The sequence below is a fragment of the Chenopodium album genome, chromosome 17, assembly GCF_948465745.1.
Source record: "Chenopodium album chromosome 17, dcCheAlbu1.1, whole genome shotgun sequence".
Taxonomy (NCBI): Eukaryota; Viridiplantae; Streptophyta; class Magnoliopsida; order Caryophyllales; family Amaranthaceae; genus Chenopodium; species Chenopodium album.
Genome location: NC_137850.1, coordinates 36,545,147 through 36,558,645, shown reverse-complemented (window position 1 = coordinate 36,558,645; position 13,499 = coordinate 36,545,147).

Below are 13,499 nucleotides of genomic sequence, written 5' to 3'. Positions count from 1 at the left end.
TGTTAATTACCTAATCTTCTTCTTCTTCTTCTTCTTCTTCAAAAAAAAAAAAAAAAAAAAAAAAAAAAAAAAAAAAAAAAAACTAATCAGGTCAATAAGTACAACATGTATGTAGATACAGTATTAGTATAGATAATCTGTGAAATTTGCAGGTGAAAAATCATAGATTTCATGTGTGGCTGCTGTAAGGTGTGTGCCTTCCTGAACATGTCATGATAGATTAACTCACTTTCTTGACATTGTCTAAATAAAGCGTACTCATGAATGTCCTCATTAACTGATTTGACACATTCTTGTCTGCCACTTAACCAAGATTATTGCAAATGTTGTCTATTTTTCATGTAAGCTAGCCTTCCATTAGTGCAAATTGAAGGAGGATACGAATTCAACTAGGGGTGTCAATTTAGTAACTAGATGAAATTTGGATTGACCCAGGATGGGTCGGATTTGTTCGGATAGGGTATGTTCAGGTCAAGCTAAGGTTAATATTCTAATTCGTACTAGTTTGGGTCGGGTCAATAATTTTGGGTCAAAACCTGTCGAGTCAAGGTAGTTTTTGCATGGATTGGGTCAATTTTAAATCGCTTCATATTCTGTTGATCAAAATTCATATTGGGTTTAAAACAGAGTAAAAGTCTGTTCTCATTGACTGAAATGAGCTGAATTGAACTTAAGTGAACTGAACTTATTAGAGCTGAACTAAACTGAACTGAACTGAAATGAATATTTTATGAGAGAAGGAAATTAGGAGCTGAACTGAACTGAACTGAACTAAACTGAACTTTTTAGAGCTGAACTGAACTGAGCTAGAGCTGAACTGAACTGAACTTATTAGAGTTGAGCTGAACTGAACTGAACTGAAAATAATTTGATAAGAACAGGGCCTAACTAGGTTAATTTTAAATCGGATGACTTTGGATCGGGTTGATTAGAATAAGATTGATTCAATATTGGATCAATAATTCCAATTTAGATCCTTTTCAGGTTTGATTAAATTTGGGTCGAGTTGACTAAATTCAATTTCAAATAAGGTCATTTTTTAATAACCTGAGCAATTATTGAATTATTACCTTATTTGTTCGGTCAATATCAGGTCGTTTATGTGTTATTTTTCACATCATTTCACTAATACTTATTAGTTTTTTCATTAGATTAGATCTTATATTAGTTTCATCTTTAAGCCAAATTAAAATCAAATTATCGATGACTTATCATAGCTAGTGAGACGATAACTAATAAATTAATGACAAATTGGTAGATGATAGTCACATATAGTCGGGATATGTCTAAATACTATAAGAAATTAAAGAAAGAAAGTTCTTAACGATTAATCAAACATTTACACGAATCGAAGTACTTATGTTAAAGTAAAAAAAATATTATTTGGTTTGAAATCATGTCGGATTTACATCAGGTCAAGTTAATATTAGATCTGCTTAAGACATATCAGATAAATAGGCATATTTCGGGTCAATTTCAAGTCGGATTGAGTTCCAATCGGGTCAAATTTGTGTCAAGTTTTGAGTTCAAGTTTGGTCAAATCAGTGTCGAGTTGAGTTGAAGTCGATTACATATTGGATTTGGATACTAAATTTCTTGGGTCAAATAAACTCGTTACAGCTCGAAACGAATGGCCTTTTTTATGGGTCGGGTCAGTATGACATCTCAAAATACAACCCCCCCCTCCCCCCCCCCCCCCCAAAAAAAAAAGTGTCGTTAAACGGTCTTAAATTGAGGGAATGGTAATTGATATGTATGTGATTTTGCAAGGATATAGTAAGTTACTTAAAACAAATTTGTTCCTAGAAATATCAGTGTCCTAGTTTGTGCTAATAATGAAAATAATTTTTTTTAATGTATTAAATGACATATTCATATGCACTATTAATAAATTACAAATCAAAAAAATATCATTAAAAAAAATTAATGTGATAATCCTTCTATAGACATAAATATCGTAATATAAAAAAAAAATGGAGTGTTATATAATATATGTATTTGGTGGATGCCCATTATACCCTTCTAATAATTCTAGGATGTTTTAGATATACATAGGTTTATTATTCTACAAGAAAACCCTAATTGCATCACATGTATATATACATGTACTCCCACATCATTCAGGATGAAATATATATTTATTCACTTCCTTATTTTCTCCTCTTTCTCATATAAAAGATATGTTACAACCCTCATCTATGTATATATATTTGATTTGTACATAGTACCAATTTCAATAAATTTGCTAATGAGTCTAAACCACGTCAGAAACGTGGAAGACCAATAGGTTCCAAAGATAAGAATCCTCGGAAAAGAAAAGGAGCATTGATTGATGATGGTCAAATTGAAGACACAATTTCCGAAGGATCTCTAGAAGAGAATTTAGACATGATACAGGAAGAAATTCAGGTACCTGATAATGAAGAAATTTCAACAAATTATATCATGTCTGGAATTACATGGAACCGAAATCAAATCGACGTCGATGATGTTTTTGCATGCAATGTAGCATTAGATGTCATGGATAATAATGAGGATCATGAACCAAACTCCATTGAAGAATGTAGACAAAGAAATGATTGGCCAAAATGGAAAGAAGCAATTGAAGCAGAATTAAAATCTCTTGAAAAAAGAGAAGTATTCGGACCTGTAGTCCGTACACCTGAAGGTGTAAAGCCAGTGGGATATAAATGGGTCTTTGTGCGAAAGAGAAATGAAAAGGGTGAAGTTGTAAGATATAAGGCACGATTAGTTGCACAGGGATTCTCACAAAGACCTGGTATTGATTATGAGGAGACATATTCTCCTGTGGTGGATGCAACTACTTTTAGATTTCTGATTAGTCTGGCAATAAGAGAAGGACTTGACTTACGTTTGATGGATGTAGTCACAGCTTATTTATATGGCCCACTGGATAATGACATTTACATGAAGCTCCCATAAGGATTCAAACTGCCAGAAGCAGCAAAATCTAGTTCTCGAGAACATTTCTGTATTAAATTGAACAAATCTCTTTATGGATTGAAACAATCTGGGCGTATGTGGTATAACCGTCTAAGTGATTATTTGTTAAAAGAAGGTTACAAGAATGATCCTATCAGCCCATGTATTTTTATAAAGAAATTTGGATCAGGATTTGTTATAATTGCGGTGTATGTTGATGATTTGAATATCATTGGAACTCCTGAAGAGATTTCAGTGACTGTCAATTATTTAAAGAAAGAGTTCTAAATGAAAGATCTTGGAAAGACAAAATTCTGCTTGGGGTTACAAATAGAGCACCTAGAGAATGGAATCCTTGTGCATCAATCAACATACATAGAAAAGGTTCTTAAAAGATTTTCTATGGATACAACACATCCATTGAGCAGCCCTATGGTTGTAAGATCACTTGAAGTAGAGAAAGATCAATTCCGACCTCGGGAAAATAATGAAAAAATTCTTGGTCCTGAAGTACCATATCTTAGTGCAATTGGAGCACTAATGTACCTTGCAAGTCATACACGACCCGACATATCATTTTCGGTTAATTTATTAGCAAGGTTTAGTTCATGTCCAACCCGGAGGCATTGGAATGGAATTAAACATTTACTTCGTTATCTTCAAGGTACGAAGGATATGGGTTTATTTTTCCCAAAGTTGTCCAAAGAAAATTTGATTGGTTTTGCAGATGCAGGTTGTTTATCTGATCCTCATAATGGTCGATCACAAACTGGATATGTGTTCACATATGGTGGTACTGCCATTTCTTGGCGTTCCATGAAACAAACCATTGCAGCTACTTCTTCCAATCATTATGAGATTTTAGCAATTCACGAGGCTAGTCGTGAATGTGTATGGTTAAGGTCGGTAATTCAACACATAAAAGAAGTTTGTGGTTTATCATCTGGGAAGGAGGCACCGACAACTTTATATGAGGATAATGCAGCTTGTATTGCTCAACTTAAGGAAGGATACATCAAAGGCGACAGAACAAAGCACATCTTACCCAAATTTTTCTTCACTCATGATCTTTAGAAGAATGGAGATATAAAAGTATTGCAGATTCGTTCAAGTGAGAATTTAGCAGACTTATTCACTAAGGCTCTTCCGACAGCAACATTTAAAAAGTTAGTTTATAGTATTGGATTGCGTCGTCTCAGAGATCTTCAGTGATATAATAATGAGGGGGAGTAATTGCGCGCTGTACTCTTTTTCCCTTATCCATGGTTTTTTTCCCACAGGGTTTTTCCTGAAAAGGTTTTAATGAGGCAGCATATATGCACATTATTCTATTTTAAGATAATGACCATCCAAGGGGGAGTGTTATAAAATATGTTAATAATGGATGGTCATTATAGCTTGTAAATATCACTTTTATGACTATCTTAAGTATGGTTGTAATAACACCCTTGTAATCATCCTTTGTCATTAGGTCACATTAACCCTCTCATGAATGGACTCTTCATTGTCCATATAGGTTACAATGTTCCATCTTGTATATATATAGATGGTCATGAAATGGATGAATATAGACAACACAATTACCATCTCCATATCTTTCTCCAATCTTCTCCTTTTCCCCTTATTTTATAATACGTTATCAGCATCTAACACCCATGATAGATAATTCTTTCCGGTAATATCGAGAGCCACAAATTCAAGCTTGGCAAGGTTCAACATATTTCACTATATAAAATAATATTCAAAATTAGATCTCATAAAACATCAAACAGATACAAATCAAAATATAATGGTTGATAATAAAAAAAAGTAATGGCAAGATAAACAAATAAAAATTAAGCAGTATCCAAAAGATACATAATATAAAGAATTGTTAACATTAAGATCCTATATTAATATGTATAATAATCATATTTACTTAACCAAACAAGTAAACTGGGGAAACACTAATCAAGAGCATTGCACGGATCGTAATAAAGTGTACGTGGTAATATATTGAATAAATAGCAACCATAATAAAATATAGTAGCGTGTATGTAGCAATGCAACATAATTCGTGATTATAGCAAAGTCATACATAACAATGCGGCATAGCAATATTGGCAAAATAATATAACAATGCAGCACAACAATGCAGTATACTTGCGACAAAATAAAGTGACATAATTCATGATTATAGCTAACATAAACATGTGACATAATTCATCAAAAATTGTAAGAATCTAAAATAGTATACATAAAAAAAAACCTACATACGTAGTAGATGATTTTGTTCCCGTGATAACGTGTTATGATATTTGACTATGTTTTCCTCCGACTTTTGTTAGGTAAAGCAATGGTGCTGATAACGTATTATAAAATAAGGGGAAAAGGAGAAGATTGGAGAGAGATATGGAGATGGTAATTGTGTTGTCTATATTCATCCATTTCATGACCATCTATATATGTACAAGATGGAACATTGTAACCTATATGGACAATGAAGATAACTCTCTACATCTTCCTTTCTTCAATGATTCTTGATAAAGTTCAATAAGATGCTTTGGAGTTCTACAAACCCGAGACCAATGGCCTTTTCCTCCAGAACGGTAACATATATTGGTCTCATTTTTCTCTTTATCATCCCTACGTTCCCACTTCTGGTGGGAATGATAATTTGTGTGATGACCTCCACGACCTCTACCATATCCACTAAAATCACGCCCACGACCGCGACCACGCCATTGGCCACGACCGCGACCACGACCTGTACCTCGACCACTACTACTGGAATAATGGTCTCTGTTTTTAGTTTCTTTCCCGTTATGGATTGTCACATTCGCTTCAGGGAATGGAGTAGAGCCAGTAGGACGTGATTCATGATTTTTCATTAACAGCTCGTTATTTTGCTCAGCCACAAGAAGACAAGATATTAATTCAGAATATTTTTTAAAACCTTTTTCTCTATATTGTGTCTGCAGGACAATATTATTAGCATGGAAAGTGGAGTATGTCTTTTTAAGCATTGCATCAGTAATATTTTCTCCACATAATTTCAATTGAGAAGTTATTTTAAACATAGCTGAGTTATATTCACTAACAGATTTAAAATCTTGTAATCTCAAATTCAACCATTCATAACGAGCTCTAGGGAGTATTACTGTTTTTTGGTGGTCATACCTTTCCTTTAGATTACTCTAAAGGATTTGTGTGTCTTTCACAGTTAAATATTCATTTTTGAGCCATTCATGGAGGTGATGGCGAAGGAAAATCATGGCTTTAGCCTTATCTTGAGGTGTTGCCTCATTAGCCTCCTTAATGGTTTCACCAAGGCCTTTAGCATCTAGGTGTAGAAATGATTCTTTATTGAAATTGTTCTTCAAAAGAGATAGAACTTGTTTAATTAATACAAATCTTCTGAGAAATAAATTTTGATTGTGATTTTCTTAATGAAGTGAATTTTATTAATGCAAATTTATCTACTAAGTTGGTATATAATAAGACGCCCCTATAAATGAGATATTTTACCAACTTAGGGGGAGAAGAACGAATTAGCAAAAGTTGGAAAAATTAAATAAATAAAGAATATTTATGATCCCTATAATGGTAGTTTGAAAAGTTATGTGCCAACTTTTGTCTATATATTATCAAGATATGTTGCACATTTATGATTTGATTTGTATTCAGTTATGACTCATGTTGCATAGCGTTGAAGATACATTTTGGTCATATTATGTGTATACATTGAGATAAAATCTTGCCAATTGTACTTGAATCACTACACCTGAAGTGTAGGTTGTATATGATCGGTTCCAAAATAAAGATATGTTTAATAGATATAATATTTGGCAAGATAGTGCAGTTAACACTAATGGTGTAATAGTATATAAATACCATAGTGAATGAAATACCCTAAAAGTGGTATAGGTATCTGAATTATTATAATAGATGGCCTATGATGTAAGAAAAAATTATGATGGTACCAATGAGAAATGTATTCAGATATCATTATCAAAATAGCATGCAAATTAAATTGTACCTTGAGCAATAATATGATGATACCGGTATATGATGGAACCGATAAATAATGCATGTGCATGATATAATGGACTAAGTGAATAAGGGATCTGGAATATATGTCCATTTTAATGTCGACATAATGATAATAATAAAAGTTTATCATGGACCAGAAGTCCAAAGAAATATGGATTTTTAAAATCCACACTGTACAGTGTCTTGCATTATTTCGAGTCTTATTTATATTCATATGCATGTGTGAGTCTTAGGTTATTGGATTATTCATTACATATGTTCGAAGTTGTAAATGCATTACTCACTGTATAATTTGTTAATTATGTTATCATATTTTTATATCTCATATTGCATGCATTAGTTCTATACAACAATTATGTTACATGTAAATGTTTGTGGTATGACGAGTTTATAATTATGATGAAGGCTTACAAGAAGGAATTTATACTTCGATGGGCTTATAATTGTGATAAAAGTTTATATATGTGATGATGATGATCCAATAGCATGTTATAAATCATGCATGAAAAGTTCCTGAAGAACTTACATACAATGTACTCAAATATCTAGCCCTTCAAATTCTATATTCTGAAAAATGACAATGTTGATGATATTGTTATCAAACTCATGAAGAGTTTTAATTTGATGACTAAGCTATTGAGATACCAACCTGAAGTTTAACCATGTGAGAGTTAATCGATTTTGTACACATTGGAGAACTCTCGTATAAAATGCAAAATGTCTAAACAAGAATAATAATGAGATATATAACAGTAAGAATAATCTTCTTATGGTCCAGAAGAACCATGAGTAAAAATAGTAATTACTTATGTTATTACTAATTCATATAAGCTTAGATAATGATATCAAGATATCACGAGTTGCCATAAATTATTATCAATATTTGATTACCAATAGCTACTTTTACGACCTCCAGAAGTAGGTATAATTTTGATGGTAAGGCAACTTAAAACAAAAATGTTATACAGATAGTGGTAAACGCAACATAGGTATTGTTCTCACAAGTATGGATAAATGAAGATGTCTTACAATGAAGATTTGAAGATTCAAGTTTGATCAGGGAGGATCAACTATCAAGGAATGTTATTCAGCTACAAGTGTGAAGTTACTAAAGCATTGAATTCATTATCACATTGGAAGATCTCAAGTTATATATTCATCAGGGGGAGAAAATACGCGCTGCACTCTTTTTCCCTTAACCATGGTTTTGTCCCACATTGGGTTTTCCTGGTAAGGTTTTTAACGAGGCAGCATATCAAGGCGTATAACAAAAGTGTTGTACTCTTTTTCCTTAACTATGTTTTTATCCCATCGGGTTTTTCTTAGTAAGGTTTTAATGAGGCACACTATTCGATAATGGTCATCCAAGGGGGAGTGTTATATAATATATGTATTTGGTGGATGTCCATTATACCCTTCTAATAATTCTAGGATGTTCTAGATATACATAGGTTTATTATTCTACAAGAAAACCCTAATTGCATCACATGTATATATACATGTACTCCCATATCATTCAGGATGAAATATATATTTATTCACTTCCTTATTTTCTCCTCTTTCTCTCTAATTTTATAACATGGAGATATTTTTTTTTTTTTTTTTTTGTAAATTTCATACTTTCTCCTTTTTTTTTTATTGAGACTTTGTATAAATTATAACAATTAAATTTAAATAATATATTCATTGAGAGTATTGAGACTATTTCAACAAGTTCAACTATATTTTTTCTTATACAAAATTCATAAACATTAGTCAAAGTAGGTCAAATTAATGCAAAAAGTCTCAATAAGAAGTTAAAAAAATACAGGGAGTATATGATAAGGTCAATCCTATCTAACAAAATCTATTTTTTTTTTATTTGAGTTTTTAGTAGAAGTAGAATTTTGGAGTACAAGAGAGTGAGGGATAGCTCAAGTGGTTAGAGCTTAACTCTCGGTTCCAGGAGATTATGGGATCGATTCTCATCCCCACCCTTGTGGCTCTCTAAACACCAAAAAAAAAAAAAAGAGAGAGAATTTTGGAGTACCACACAAGTTGGGTCCCAATCAACCAACTTGTTGGGCCCCACATTGATCATTGCTGATCTTAACTCTACATCAATATTATATTATTTATTTTGGGCTTATTTCGCATGAATTTGTTTTTTATCACCCTTTCAATAGGCCTCATATAAATGGAGTAAATAGAGAATTGTAAGCAAGTCATGATTTCCATTATTCTTTCAATTCCATATGAGACTTAAGTTGCATACCCCAACAATCCTCCATTCAAACCAAGGACTACGTAACATTTTATGTGAGAATTTAAACCCGGCATACCCTATACTTAATCAGAATGCAAGGTTAGGTTCATCTTTGGGATTTTTTTTTTTTTGGGTTCCCACCCGATTTCACCATTTAGGCTAATTCAGATCATATTCGAGGGTCAGTTTTTGATAGTTAAGTTCTAGTCTTCTCCCAATTTTTATTTTGGGGGATCAAACACACGGTCTCTCTTATCAAGTGAGCCCCAATCATCACTACACCACCGGCTAATAGGTCCAATAGGTTAGGTTTCATATTTGTATAGGTGCAATGATTACCTTTAAATGCCAAAAGGGATTCAGACTTTATGAGGGTGCATTTAGGTCACAATTAGGCCCTAAGAAGGAACAACCTTTATATTATAACAAAGACATGATCCTTTTTATGAGACTAACAACATTCACTCTACATTTTGGGCTCGAAACTAGCCCATTTGAGATAATATGGCCCAATTCAATCTGTAGTGTCGTTTTCGTTTGTAATATCCAATGATGACTTGACAACAGTTGGTCCAGGTGAAAATGAAGCTGTCTCTTTTTTATTTTTTTTATTTTTTAGTTATCAGCATTTACCTAGCTCAACAAAGGTTACAAAGCTTAGTATTAGCTTCTATAATTGGTCTAGAAATTTCGATCTTGTGAGAAGACGTTTTTAATTTTTCCAATATACTGTGATATCATAACAAACAGACATTAATCAGTGATAACAACTTTATAGGTTTTCAAAAAAACAGTGAATTGTAACAAACTCAACATTCTGGCCATTTTTTTGTGTGTGTGTGTGTGTGTTAGTAAACATACAGTATAAATATTGGTGTAATTATGGCAGAAGATTTGTTATAAGTATTTTCCTCTTTATTTCTCAAAGATGAAGTGAGTTTACTTCTTAATCAATTATATTGATGCTAGATTGCTTGCTAGAATATACTACGTAGTTCTTTCAGGCTTTTAGTAGCTAGTTCTCAGTTTTGGCTTGATCTGGTGGAGATCCTCCTTGAAAGTAATTTTCAACGTAATTATATTGAACGTTTCAATCACTTGAATAGTTTATGTAATGATTACCACAACATGTGATAATATACCTTTTAAAAAGAGTGTTCCATCTTATATATTTTATGTTAGATTATATATAATTATTTAACCTATTGATGAATAATAAACAAGTCAGATTGACTATTAACTCTTTCCTCCGAACTTGTCAATGATTGACGCTTTCTCTAATTACAATAATAATAATTGTGTGAAGCTACTTGATGATGACAGCTCAGATATAGCCATGTTAGACAAGGAAAATAACAGATTATGTTTGTTATAACAGTTTGTTAGAGCTTGCCAGCTCATCTGTAACAAACTCTTTTATTTTTTATTATTGTATTTAAGCTATATATATAGTCTTAGCTGATGTAATTCATTACATTACACAATAATAAAATTTCCTTCATTTCTCTCTCTAAACCTCTTCTTCTTCACATAATTTTGATATGGTATCAAAGCTGCGAAGCTTTTTCATAGAGTTTTCCGATTGTTTCTGATTGATTCTTCGTCTTGTTTTGTAAGTTTGTTCCTCATTTTTCTCAATAGTATTGATTCAAGTAGTTCTTGATTTGGTTTGTGAATTCTTCTGGAGATTGTTGTTTGATTTTTCTGGATATTGAAGTTTATTTGGAGATTCTTGATTGTTCTTTGCTGTAAAAATTCATCATAATCAGTTGATTACCCTGATTTAATTGATTTCATTCTTGAAACAATTTGTTGATTATGTTAATACTTGATTTGAGAAATAGCTGGAGAAACTAATCAATCGCAAGATCCTACTCAAAATCCTGTTTCGCCTTATTACATTCATCATCCAAATGATAGTCTTAAGATGGTTCTGTTCCTGTCAAATTTGATGGAACTAGTTATGGTGATTGGAAGCGTTCAATGACGATAGGCTTATCTGCTAAAAATAAATTAGGATTTGTTGATGGTTCGATTACAGTACCTAGTCCAGAAGATGTTTGTTATAATGCTTGGAGAAGACGCAATGATTTGGTGATTAGTTGGATTCTAAGAGCTTTAGAACCAGTTTTAGCTAGAAGTGTGCTTTATTTTACTACTGCTAGAGAGATATGGTAGAACTTAGAGGAGGGATATGCTCAATCTTCTGGACCTCAGTTATTTGCTATACAACAACAATTGTCTGATTTACAACAAGCAAGTTAGTCAATAGCAGAATATTTCACAAAAATGAAGATGTTATGGGATGAATTGGATGGTATGAGTCCACTACCAGTATGTAGTTGTGCAGGTTGTACCTGTAATATTACTCATTAAACAAAGGGAAGATTAGAGATTAATTCAATTCTTGATGAAGTTAAATAAGCAGTTTACAATAGCTAGAGGAAACATTTTGATGATGCAGCCATTGGTTCCTGTCAATCATGCATACAAGCTTCTTATATAAGAAGAAAGGCATAAGTCAGTTGTACATTCTTTGCATACTAGAGTGGAAACACATGCTCTTATGGCTAATACAACAAGTTCAAGTGAACCTTATGCTCTTGCAACAGATAGAAGAAATTTTGATAACAGAAACTACAAGAATCAGAACTATGGGAAGATGAATTTTCAGTTACAAGACAGGAATAAGGGAAAGTTTGATAACAGGAGGTCATCACAGTTTTTTTTTTTTTTTTTTTTTTTTTTTTTTTGTGATTACTGCAAAATTCCTGGCCACACAATTGATAAGTGTTTCAAGGTATGTGGTTAACCAAGAGATTTCAAGAAAAATACTAAGAGATTTGCTAATTTTGCTCAAGGAAGTGAAGGCAACAGTGATGCTGAAGATGTTGTAACAACTTCCTTTACTATGAATCAATACAGCAAGTTCAAAGAATTCATGGAAGGAAAGAATGATAATGGTGTTCAGAATTCTAATGAGAACTCTAAAGAGGACAGTGCATCATTCTTGGCAGGTAAACTCTGCTTATTTTCATCATTTAGTTCTGATTGGATTCTAGATAGTGGTGCACCAAATCATTAGTGTGATGATCTTAAATATTTTGCAACTTTTGATGTTGTGACTGCTGGTAATCATAGTATTACTATACCAGATGGAAGTGAGGTTGAAGTAACTCATATAGGAACAATTTTGTTAAAAGGATTAACTCTTAAAAATGTTCTATATGTTCTTGGTTTTAAATTTAATCTGGTTTCTATTCCAAAGTTGTGCTCAGATTTGGATTGTGAGGTGATTTTTACAGCTAGAAGTGTTTTGTCCAGGATCATTCAATGAGAATGCATCTTGGTAGCATGAAGAAAGGTCTTTATTGCACTTTAGCCTCAACGGCTCAAATATCTTCTGTTCCTTTCTCTTTAGATGATCAGCCAGAAAGTTCTCTGCAAATTGCAACAGTTACTTCTGCCAGTAACCAGGAAGATTCAGATAATAAGGCCAAGCTTCTTCATCTCAGACTAGGACACTTACCTTTTACTCAGCTTAGACTAGTTGATCCTATGATTAGTTTTAAGTCTTCTGTAGATACTATATGTCAAGTATGTCCTGCTGCTAGGAAGCATAGACTTTCTTTTGCTAATAGCTCAATAAAGTCTACAAGACCTTTTCAGCTTTTACACATTGACCTATGGGGTCCTCATAGAGTTGTAACTCATAACAATTGTTCAATATTTTTGACTATTGTTGATGATTTCTCAAGATGTACTTGGATTCATTTGATGAAATGTAAATCTGAGATTGTTTCAATTCTAAAATCTTTCATTTCTTTTATTGAGAACCAATATAAGTTGAATGTTGAATGCATTAGATCTAATAATGCTTTGGAGTTATGTGAAGGAGAAGCTAAGAGTTTTTATCTTAGTAAAGGGATAATTCATCAAACTAGTTGTGTTGATACACCCCAACAAAATGGAGTGGTGGAAAGAAAACATAAGCATTTATTGGAGACAGCTAGGGCATTATATTTTCAGTCTAATGTGCCAGCCAAATTTTGGGGTGAGTGTGTCTTGTGTGCAACCTATATAATAAACAGAACTCCTTTAAAGTGTTTGGGTTTCATTTCACCCTATGAGAAAATTCATAATAAATCCCCTGATATTTCACATTTATGAGTGTTTGGCTGCTTGTGTTATGTTTCAACTTTAAAACAAGGGAGAAGCAAGTTTGATCTTAGAGTAGAACCTCATATTTTCTTGGGTTATTCTTCTACTCAAAAGGGCT